Source organism: Mus caroli, chromosome 8 (assembly GCF_900094665.2).
Source record: "Mus caroli chromosome 8, CAROLI_EIJ_v1.1, whole genome shotgun sequence".
Taxonomy (NCBI): domain Eukaryota; kingdom Metazoa; phylum Chordata; class Mammalia; order Rodentia; family Muridae; genus Mus; species Mus caroli.
Window position 1 is genome coordinate 23,206,462 of NC_034577.1, and position 12,391 is coordinate 23,218,852.

At 38.7% G+C, this 12,391-nt stretch overlaps 1 protein-coding gene across 9 annotated transcripts in view; it reads right to left on the minus strand.

Moving 5' to 3' along the window:
- The window catches only part of Unc5d (unc-5 netrin receptor D), a 541,037-nt gene that overhangs the window by 226,418 nt on the left and 302,228 nt on the right, over positions 1–12,391 (minus strand). The window lies entirely within an intron of this gene.

Genomic DNA, 12,391 nt, shown 5'->3' on the forward strand with positions numbered 1-12,391 from the left:
GGGGAGAGAGAGAGGGAGAGAGAAACAGACCAGGAATTCAAGAAATGGCACAAATAGTGGCATCAAAGGTTGAGAACAAATTCTATAGGATACAAAGCAAATGGACAGGACAGAAAGGAAGCAGACATCTTGATCTATAAGTCTAACAATCCAGGCAGAGGACCAAGGAAAACTCTCAGAGTAGTGCTGTGAGAAGATGGGGCAAGGGTTATAGAAACAGCAGAAAAGAAACACCTGAGTTAGGATAAAGCTGAAGACTTGTAACCTTTCAATGAGATTTTTATGACTTTGCATTTTCCTTCTAATCATTAGGAATAGGCTTGGTACATCTAACTGTGGAGCTCAAACTCATTCATTTTTCTGACCAAGGACCACTGGGTTCCTTCTATGCATATGGGAAGGTTGGCTAACCTTCATGGAGTATCAGGGATGAAAGTGGATATTCCTTTTAGCTCCTTTAGTTACTTAATGACAAGCAAGGTCTCAGTCTCTAGTTCTCATGCCTTTCTGTCCCACAGACACTAGCTGACACTGGCCTCCATTATAAGGATGCTTCTTCAAAGCTTGAACATAGAAGCCCAGCACCACAGTTAGCCCTAGAGATCTTTATTCACTATATGTGCACATCTCGCAAAGATGGGATATGTTCTTCTATCCCCATGATGTAGACAAAAACATCCCATGACTTAGAGAGATGAGAGTCATTCATTCACATCTATGGTTTACAGAGGGAGCATTTTGTGGTTGTCCCCTGCCTCTACCTTATAAATTAATACTAAGGTTATTTTCACAACGAAATGCTTATCTCTGTGCTTGATTTTTTTGTTCCTGATCATGGAAATAAGTCGAATTCGTGAAAAAATTGAAGCAAAATTATATGCCTAATTTAGATTTTTTCCCTTAAAGATAAAAAAGAATTCAGAAGAATCTGCCTTGTCTTGTATCCGGTTTTGTGATTGGTTGTTGTCTTTTGGAGCCTGCTCTTTTCTGAAGGAAAACAGAGGGGAGGGATGGATGGGACTGGGGGAGAGGGGAGGTAATGGGGAGCTGGGAGAGGAAACTGCTCAGGATGGGTTGTATGGGAGCAGAATGTACTTTCAAATTGTATTAGAGAAGAATCTATTTCAATTGAAAAACCGAAACAAAACAAAATACAAAAGACAAAAACAAAACAAAACAAACAGAAAAAGTAACAGAAAAGAAGCCTGGAGTTGGGGGGTGGGATCATTCCAATTCAAATGAGCCAAAGGCTCTGCAAGGAAGAAGTGGGATACAAGTCTGCCTCTTCTGGTGGTAAATAAGAACAGAGGTGAACTAATCACATGGAGAACACCCATGCCACCCAGTCAAAAACTTATTATTCATAATATGTGACAAGAGACTGTTATGGACTCATAAAACATCATGGACAATATGAGGTAGGCTTCCTAAGTTTGGACGAGGTACCACACAACACTCATCCTGTTGGTGTTTGTTAACCATCCACATTTCCTCTGGTGGAAAACTCCAATATGTTGAATTCTTCTTTTGTTAAAGATTTGTATCCTGCAATCTGTGGATTTCTCAAGAGCAAAGAAGTTGAGTGTTAAAGCTAAGGAGTGAACTGATATAGGGCAGAGCTTGCCTACATCCTACTCTTCAACTTAAGACAAATGGATAACCAGTTTTGAAGAGGCAAGCAGGGTAGAACGGATCATACAATACAGCTGGTGAGAGGGGGCAGCCATGGTAGTGTGCTGGGGATGCTTACTGAGTCACAACACACATGTCCTTTGTAAAGCAGGCCATCAGACAATATGTTTAGCTGGTGAGGATATAAATCAGTCCAGCTGCTATGGAAATCACTATGCAGGGTTTCAGAAAAAATCAAAAAAAAAAAAAAAAGAACTAATATATGATCCAGCTCTACCACTCTTGGGTATATACCTAAGGGAAGTAAACTCAGCATTCAATGGAGCCGACTGTACATTCCTGCTCCCTATGGCACAATTCACAGTAGCTACCCTGAAATTAGCCTATGGATCCATCACCAGATGAATGGATAAAGAACACGTGCTATAGATTCACAATGGATTATTACCTGACCACTAAGAAAAACAAAAACATGCTACTTATTTATGAAATAATGGATGGAACTGGAGATCATCCTATGAAATGAGCTGCCAAACACAACAAATATAAATAACAAAGTAGAAGGGGGATCCCATGGTGTCAGGGGAGGAAACAGAGGATGGAAGCTGAAAGCAAGGAGGTGTGCGGGTGTGGTCAAATCGCACCATACGTGTCTACAAAAAATGTCATGAAACCCCGTTATTTTGTACATGTATATATATATATATATGTATGTATATATATATATATATATATAATATTTTAAAAAGATCTACTATTTATTTTAGGTATAGGAATATGCTGTCACTGACACAAAAGAAGAGGACTTTAGATCTCATGGCAGATAGTTGTGGGCCACCATGTTCTTGCTGGGAATTGAACTTAGGACCTCTAAAATAGTTTTCAGTTCTGAGCCACCGCTCCAGCCCCTATATCTAACATCTTTATATATGATAAACTTGAAAGGTAAAAAGGTGGTCAAACCACCCTTCAGTTCTCATTCTATCTATCCACCTTGTGAATCTATCTAATCCACCTCAGAATGTCTAAGAGCAGTCACATATCCAAGTCAGAAAACAGGGAGTACACAATTCATACCACCAATTTGCATTCCCCCTACCATAAGGACACCCAGAATTTATTTTAATCAATTGTGGTCAGACCTGCAGACACACAAATGGCTGGCATGAAGGATGAAATTTTCATAGCTAGCAAGAAACTGGCCCAGCCTGCCACATTTGGCCACACAGGAAAGCAGAAAGCACCAGGGCAAACAGAAGGCAGAAAGGAGAGGGAATGGGAACAAGAATATTTCTGCTATTTCTGCTTTATTCCCATGAAAGGGATTATAAAGGAATAGCAATAAAACCCAGAATTGGCTCATGTGAGTAATGTCATATAATGGCTACCTATTTGGTCCTGGGGTTAGGACAGGGAATGGTGGCTTGGAGTATTGGAGCTGTATCATGGATGTGCACAGAGTCTGGGTTAATTTGTATATGGAGCAATGATCATCAGAGCACTCCCCACAGGATCACCAGGCCTTAAACCTGTTTGACTAATCTACTCAGAGACCTTTACAGGGTACTTTGGCAAGAACAAAGAGAAAACAAGTCCCTAAAACATGGAAAGTAGAACTTATCTTGCTCTGTTTCTGGAATTCTTTGTGACATCCCATCCAGGATGGAGAGGAAGAGCCTCAAGTTATGAATTCAACATCAGGATGGCTCAGCTACTGGTCCATTTCAGCGGTTCTTCAAGGGGTCACAAAGCAAAGCCAACACAAATGGGCTGCTCCTGAACACTGTGTGGCCTCCTAATCAGCATGATCAAGGCAGCAGATCACAAATGGCATTGTCATACACACACACACACACACACACACACACACACACACACACACACTCACACACAAATGTATATTAATTGCTTGATGACTCCTCCTTCAAACGTGAGGGCTTCAGTTGGTCAGACCATCATGTCTAAGAAAATCCTTACAACACAATACATTCTTTATATCTCTTGTGTTTTACTCAGCATAAGAAGATAATGCTTTTTAATAAGGTGTCTTTCTTAAAAAGTAGGACATTCTTTATCAAATCTTCAGGTCTTTTGTGAATATATATATATATATATATATATATATATATATATATATATATATACACATAGACAGTAACTATGCACATATGTGAATCTACATCCACATTTGGAAAACATTTAAGCAAAGCCTCTCTATTTAAGGTAACTGCTCCTATCATCTCCACTAAAGTTCACCCATCTGTATTGCAAGCAGGCACAGCTATATACTTTTCTATCTCCAGAGATGTCAGCTAACTTGATTGTAGGAAACGTTACAGTGGTACAAATAAAACTAATAAAACATTGTATCTCATGAAGAGAGGCATTGTACCCAATAACTTGCACAACTCTAATAAACATGGGAAAGCCCAACCCTTTAAATGATCATGGAAATTATGGGCATCAGCCTTTGCTATGGAGTAGGGTCTCACAGATTATAAAAATATAACTACGGTACTGATATGCTAATAAGCTTTCTAGGCTCTGGGATGGTTTAGTTGTGGATAGACTAACATTGGCAGCAGATGAATAATCACTCTGCATGTTCTAAGCATAACAGAGCAGCACAGAACTTCATCATTTGTCAGCTTTATTTGTTTAAATGAGAAAAACGCTGACAGCAGTTACTGCTGTAATCCCCTTATTTATCAGATAGAAAACACTAGTTACTTTTAGCAGGTTTAATCCTGTAGGGAGGAGAAAAGTTAGAGCATTTTCCAACTAATTGAAGGTAGATGTTTCACAAGTCAAGGTGGAGAAATGTACAAGTGAAAAGGGGGTGGTGGGAGGGGGAGACAGTGAAGAGAAAAGAATTAAAATGAATTATATCTGGAAAAAATTCAATAAAAGGGCTACACAGTCTCACTGTAAGATCCTAACTTGGTGCATAGAGCATAAAAGATCCCAGAGTAGTATTTAACATTCAGAGCCATGCCAATGACAGCCTGGTGCCTACTAACAGCTGTCCTCCTGCCTTTTATCTACAGCTCATTATCACACCAGCACAAAGCCGATCACTAGCATCCTGCCTGGTTATTGTTGCAGCCAGTTCTTGGATGCACCTGCTGATGGGTGCTCAGGGAGGGATTAGACACAGTTCCCACGCGCTCACCACCTCCACAGCTTCCCTCCTTTCAGCTGAAGTTCTCTCGGGGAGGATGCTCAGCTTCTCACACAGAATAAGCAGACCACAGCAGAAAGCTAGGATCCTTCTATGTCCTTAAACATGTTTTGCTTTTTTACAAACTATATGCAAGTGGCCATTGCCTAGAGAGCTTGGTTGGAGGGGCATTGTCGCTTTCTTATGGGAAACTCTGGGTCTGTTTTCTTGTTCTATTTTGTTTTTCCAGTCATATTCCACACAGTCTTGATTTATTTTCCAGTTGGTGATGTGATGTGTCGTAATTATATGGGCACTAACCAAGTGAATCATTACTTAACTTCCTGTAAGGGGGAAAGAAAAAATCCACAAGACCATAGGAATTTCATGAGTATCAGCACCATGGTCAGCTCCAAGAGGGGCGGGAGGAACCCAGGTCTTCTGGCATCCATGGGCTTTCTACTGATCCTCAAAGCCCATAGAGTGCTTTTCGGATAGCTGTTGCTCTGAGGTGGCCTCACCATCTCCCTCCACCTGCTGAGCAGCCAGTAAATCGCCCACTCTCTCCTGGAAGAACTGCCTTCATCACTTAGATAGGGCAAAACTTCCTATTGACCTCTGATGGTTCCCAGATTAGACTACAACTGGGCATGAGCAATAGAAAGCTCTCCTATATTTTGAATAATCACTTATTATCATTTTTAATTGTTATTAAGGTGCTTTTAAGAAATTAATCAAAGACATCATAAAGTTGGTGACAGATACTGATTTGAAAAACAAATGTATGGAGGTTCTCATCCACGTTTACTTCTGTGACAAGTGCCAAGAGCATCGTCACAAACAACCTATAAAGACTGCTGTCATCATTGTGCTACCAGGTAAAAGGAGAACATACTTTAAGTTGTCCTGCCAATTCGGTGACTTCTTCTATGAAAGCAGAACTACAGAATATTATAAGGTTACACAACATGGACTTATCACCCTTGGAAAGAGAAAAGGCTTCTTAAGGGTCTGGGTACCATTCTCCCTCAGTCTTGAAGGTTTCAAGGATACTCATTGTGAAACTTAGTTTATATGACAGGGCTCTCTTACTCACTAATAACACACAGATTCCCTGTGTGTCTGAAATTACAAATCTCAGTAAGAAATGTCATGAAAATCTAATCCTATATTGTGGGTGAACTTAGCTGTCTTCAGACGAGCATGCTACTGAAAATAATAAATTAAATATAGATAATTAAAAGGTGGAAGCATATTTCATTTTAATGGCAGATGACTAATTAGGGCTAAATGTCTTTTGCCTCCTTATCCTAGCAACAAGATTAAAATATATTCTGACAAAAAAAAAAGAAAGAAAGAAAGAAAGAAAAAGTCCTCATCCTTTGAATGTGTATGTGCACTACGCTTAATGAACGAACGCTCTTTAGTTTCCCAGGATAATAAGCACTTCACACATTCTGCAGAAGTATCACAAGTTCAGACTTAAGTACAGAAATGAAGAATACACCCAAGCTCTCCAGTCTCTGCCACACTAGAGATTAGAATTAATCAGCTCAGAGGTGTCTGGCAGAGGCAAGCAAATTAACTTGAGAGTGTTGTCTGATAACAGCAAGAAGAAGAAACTTCAGAGACAGAAATGGATATGGTGAGGTCACTTAGAGGACACCATTTCATACTGGACTCACTTTTAAGCCATATTTCATTGAGGCAAATAGGATCATGATTTCCAATTCTGTACCTGAGTCAATGATTTTTCTCTTCCTGTATCATGAAAACTACCTCTTTGCAGCCTAAGTTCATAATGTGTGTTGTTTGCCATGTGTTATTTGATATGTTAAATGAATATGGCATAAAAGAACCACATGCAAGTAATAAAATCTTACTCAGTAAATTCAAATAATTAATGATGTATCTTTTCTCTTTTTGGAATTATCAAAGTGAGGTCATAAATTTTTGAATCATCAGATACCTGTTAAGTTTTTTTAAAAAAGTTTTAGAATATCAAATTTATATCATTTTAAGGATAACCTTGACAGAGTATTTGCAGGGTATAATACAGCATATGTACTAAGTTCTATAACCTTTAAGGCAATGGTGGTAGATGAATTTATTATTCCATCTTATACCAAGAAAACCTTGGAAGGAAGCTATGAGACACACCATCTAGTGGAGAAGTTTGTTAGTGGAGAGCTGCATTCCAAACACATCTAAGCATCATTGAACATTCATATCCACCTTTCTGACCATAAGCAAATTGTCACTGTTGTGTTTTACTTTGTCTGAGATCTTTATAATCCCAACTTCAAATTAAAAGTCACACAACTTAGTGTTACATGAACTGAATGGGCTGAAAATTATCAAAAAAAAATCATCTCTCAAGAATTTAGGATGTGCAGGAAGGCAGAGACAGGAGGATTACAAGGTCCATGCCATCATGGACTACAGAGTGAGCTTGAGGCCAGCCTAGGCTACACAGTGAGACCCTGACCTAAGAAATGTTTGATTAGTGCCAGGAAATAAGGAACTACTTCTAGCACTGTTAAAGTTAAATCGAAGGAAAATGGTGTCCAAACTTTTGCTGTTGTTGTAGGAAAGGTTAAATTAGACACCAGAGACAAGTCTTTAAGAGTCTGCTACATGTTATGGAGGGAATTCATAATGATTGTCTACAAACCCTTTTAAGAATGTGTCAGTATTCTCTAAGAAATAGCAATGAACAAGATAAAGTACGGAGCTGTGAGGAAGGGCGTTTCTATAAAAGTGAACTCTAAATGCACACAGACATCGGCAGAAGACTCTGGAGATTGATCACTTCTGAGCTCTGTGGGCTAAAATGTATGTTTCCCTAAGGTGCCTTGGCGATCAGTGAATCATCAAAGGCAACTGCACGTTGATGGGTTTCCTGGAAGATACTATATTCAAATCCTCATCACCAGGGCAGTGAAGTTGTGAGATACAAACTCAAAGATTTAAGACACTTTCATTTCCACTCTTCTGCCTTTTCTCAACACAATCCATTAACCTTTTATCCCAAGAGAAAGGTTCCAGCTGTGTAAAAAAGGAATAACATAGAGTGGAAGGCATGAAATGATGTTCTTTAGAAAGGGGGAAAATTTTGCTAAGTTTAGACTTTTTCCAGATATACTGGAATACATAGCATTTCACCAGTTCAAGTTCGAGGACTCCTGGGCCAAATACATTAAGAATGACAGATTATTGTTTAAAAAAAAAGAAGAAGAAGAAAAAAAGCAAACTCTAGGTTATTACTGATCAATCACGAAGTAGTTTAGCTTTTCCATAACAGAAGTTTTTGCACAAGCCACATCACCTCCATTGTGTGGGTGTTTGGGATTAATGTCTTTGGTGTGTGTGGTGTTATAAGGCCTGTGTGCCTTGCTTTAATTCCTGTATTAATGAATGCACTTCCCATTTCACAGGGGTGTGATTCCTTCCTTGGGATTGCTCTACCATTCGAAGCTTCCAGATGTTAACAGAAGCAAAACACAAGGAAGAAGAGCCCCATATTTCCAAACGAAATGGGGCAGAACAAATGAGAGGATCCCTTGGCTCATGTGGAGAACCGAGCGTGTACATTACTAAGAGGTATAGCCATGTCTGTGAAAACACCGTAACTCATGTCAAATAAATTGTACTTTTTGCAGGAAAGAACTCTAGCTCAGGATTTTCCAAGCTAAATTGCATGAAAACTCACAATCCTTTTTCTTCTTATTTGAGCAGTTAGATGACGGGTCCAAATTACCAGAAAGACCAAAGGCAGTTTGCAGCTTTTAACAACTGAAAGGACTTATTGCTTCCAATCCAGAAACACAAAAAGATTCCATGTCTACTTTCAGCACTATCAGGTCCTATGTGTTCCCATCATACCCTTGAAGAAATAAGGCCAATGTGTCAAAAACTAAAATTTATCAATTATAATAGTTCAGAGATGGACAACATGTCCACAGACAGGCCAAGAGTGACTTCACACAGGGTTCTCACAGAATGTGAACAGCCCCCCCTGTAATTCTGGTCAAATGGTGTCTCCTGTCCTTGGATTGTCAGTGCCATTCAGTCTTGCTGGGTTGTAAGGGATTATTTTATAGATCTCATCAAAAGCCATTAAGTCTTTAACAGTAGTCAGGCCACATCACCCAGCTTCTTGTGGAGAGAACCTTGGGGGAGATAATGCATCTTGTACTTTTCAATCTCTCTGGCTATTTTTTTTTTCTGTGTATTGATTTGGGATAAATATCTACACTCATCTTGCTGCTGTTTATACCATTAAAGTGTTAAAACAGAGCTGGGGAAACACTCACAAGGTGCGGCAAATGACAATTTCCACTAACAACATGGGGGAAAATATTTAAAGAAAAATAGTTATTTACTATTGGTTCTACCAACCAAGATGACTTATATTAAGAGGTTTTGCTTAGTACATTATTTCAAAGATGTAAGATTTACATTCCTTTCTAAAGGCATTTTAAAAACATAGCATATATATATATATATATATATATATATATATATATATGCTCTTCTGATTTTTACCATTTATGATTTTTTTGTTCTGTGGTAACTTTGAAATATATGACTTTTATTGGCCTTTAAAAAATAACTGGAGGGCAGATTTTTATTTGAAAGAAAAATGTAATCAACAATGGTCTCCACAAGACACAGAGTTGCCTAGCAATGCTAGCAGAATTAAAAGGGAGAAATAATAACAGAACAACATATTGTGAAATTACAGGAGAGCAAACTATTCAATTGGTGTGTGCTATTTACCAACAGCTGGTTAAGAGAGGATAGATACAAGATTTTTAAACAGTGTTAGGAAAATGGCTGATTATTTGACAGCATTCCTCCTTACATTTGGAGCCATTTATGCAATGTAGTGTACAGACACACACACACACACACACACACACACACACACACAAGTGGCAAGTAGCCCCATTGAATCTGTAAAATTCTCAATCTAAAAAAGGTGTGTATTGTCTCCATCTCAACCACTCCCAACAAGTTTGTCTAATAAGGCCCCATACATCCAAAGTTTGGGAATATGAAATAGGTAAATCAAGACTGTTTTCTCCTTTATCTTTGATTATAACAAATCTTTGGTTTAAGGAAACTATACCCATAACCCTGGAAACTTTGCCTAACATATGACATTCTACATGAATGAGAAATGGACCTCCAAGAGATCATAGATAGAGATTGTATATGTCGTCAGGAATAACAAACCTCAATAAAGTATATATGGAGTCTTGAAGTATAAAAGCTAAGCACATTCATGATGGAAAATGACGATCCATGGATGGAGTTTAAAGAGAACTTGTGGATATTTTGAATTGAAGGAGAATATGAGAAGATGTAGAAGTGCCTCATAGTGTTGAGGAATATACCTGAAATGACCATAGTATTTACATCTAGAAGTAGCTATGTCACAAACTACCTATCTCTGCATACTCCAGGCACTTCTCAGTCAGATAGGGCTCTCCCTCTCTCTGACATCTGATGATGATCCCTCGGAGGCCTCTTCTGTTCACAATAGACTTTTGCCTTGATGATTCCTGCATCTCAATACCTTCATCCTTTACTGACAATCTCCTGATGCACTCCTGTGCTCCTGACCTCTGTCAACTCTCTGCCCTCTATCATTTCACTAGAACACCTAAGCACTTCAAATTGTGCGTGTGCCAAGATTTGGATTCCTTTGGATTCCTCTCTCTGATAATATAATTTGGATTAATTATACTGCCCTTCCTGTAAAAGGGGAATTGATATTAATCTCTCTTCATTCATTTATTTATCCAATCATCTTTAAAGTCCTATGTTATTAATGGTTCTGAATTCATAGCTACTAAAGTGCTTCTAATAATGGGTATCCAGTTTCTACTCAAGCATCTGACTTCCCTTTCCTTACCTGACTTCTCCAAGATTCCACATTTCCTCATTTTTGCCTCTCCTTGTCATTCCATACCTTTTTGTAGGAATTGTTCTGGAAAGCGTACTCTAGTCACTGTACTTCCAATCTCAGCATCATCACCATCACCAATGCATCTATCCAAACACAGACCTCCTCCCAGTGGCCTTTGTCCCCTTCCACATCACTGATTGCATTCTTCCTCAGTAGCCCTTCTTCGAGATCACTGGTTCTCTACCTTCCTAGTGCTGTGACCCTTTAATACAGGGCCTCATGGTGCAGTGGCCCCAACAATTAAATTATCCCTTGCTATTTCAGAACTATAATTTTGCTACTGTCATAAATTGCAATGTAAATATTTGATGTGCAGGCTAACTGATATGTGACTCTTATGAAAGGGTTTGCCACTCACAGGTTGAGGATCACAGTCCTAGAGCAGCATTGTATTTGAAGTGAACTACACTTCCTACTGGGCACACACTAGGCTTTGTCCATTGGCTAATGATAGTGACACTTACACCATCAAGATGTTCTATATGTTCATGGAGTGTATCTTCAGCGATGCCTATTTGGATTAGTAATGTCCATTTCATAAATTTCCCACTGGGAAGTGGCATTTTCTATGAATCCACAATACAACATACCTCTCCGAAAACATTCTAACTTAATTTACACAGAACTTCATAGAATATTTGTCTTGTTCTTTCCATATGTTTATAGAACACCAGTCTGAGCTATAACTTTCCTATCATTAAAAATTCTGAAAGGTCTAAAATGCACTGACTAGCATTATTAAATTTAACACAATGAGATCATTGGAAACTTTCTAATTATACTGAGGCCTCCTGACTTATTCAAAATCTAATATCTAGTTAACTGACCAAATCATCACCCATAAAAAAGAATAATCAAGTGTCACTTCAAACTGAATCCTGTGAAAGGAACTACGTTCAAAAGCATATGTGGTTTCTGTTACGTGGTGAAATATAAAACCTTTACTTATTAAAAAGTATGCTTAATTTTTTATTCATCATTTATTTCTTTTTTATTATTGAAAGTAGATTCCTCTCTCATACACTACATCCCAATCACAGCTTCCCCTCCCTCAGGTCCTCCCAGCTCCCTCCCCCCACCTCCCCTCTTCCTCAGATCCACTTCCCCTCCATTTCCATTTAGAAAAGAGCAGACAGACCTCTAAGAGACAACCACCAAACATGACAAGACAGGATAAATTAAAACAATACAAAGCCCACATATTGAGGAAGCAAGTAAGTAGGATGAGAAGAAACCAAAAAGCAAGAAAAAGCCATCTCTGACAGTGTGTTGGAGAGATGGTTCAGTGGTTGAGATCACTTGTTACTCTTACAGAGGACCCTGGTTTGGTTCTCTGAACTCACATGGTAGTTCACAACCATGCTCAACTCCAGTTTCAGAGGACCTGATGTCTGTCCTCTTCTGACCTACTAGGGCAACAGGCATGCATAGGGTATTCATATATACTTGAAAGCAAAATATTAAAATACAATAAGATAAGTAAATCTAAACTTTTAGAAATACTTCAATGTCTTCATCAAAAAATATTCCTCTCCTGGGCATATATCCAGAAGATGTCCCAACCGGTAAAAAGGACACATGCTCCACTATGTTCATAGCAGCCCTATTTATAATAGCCAGAA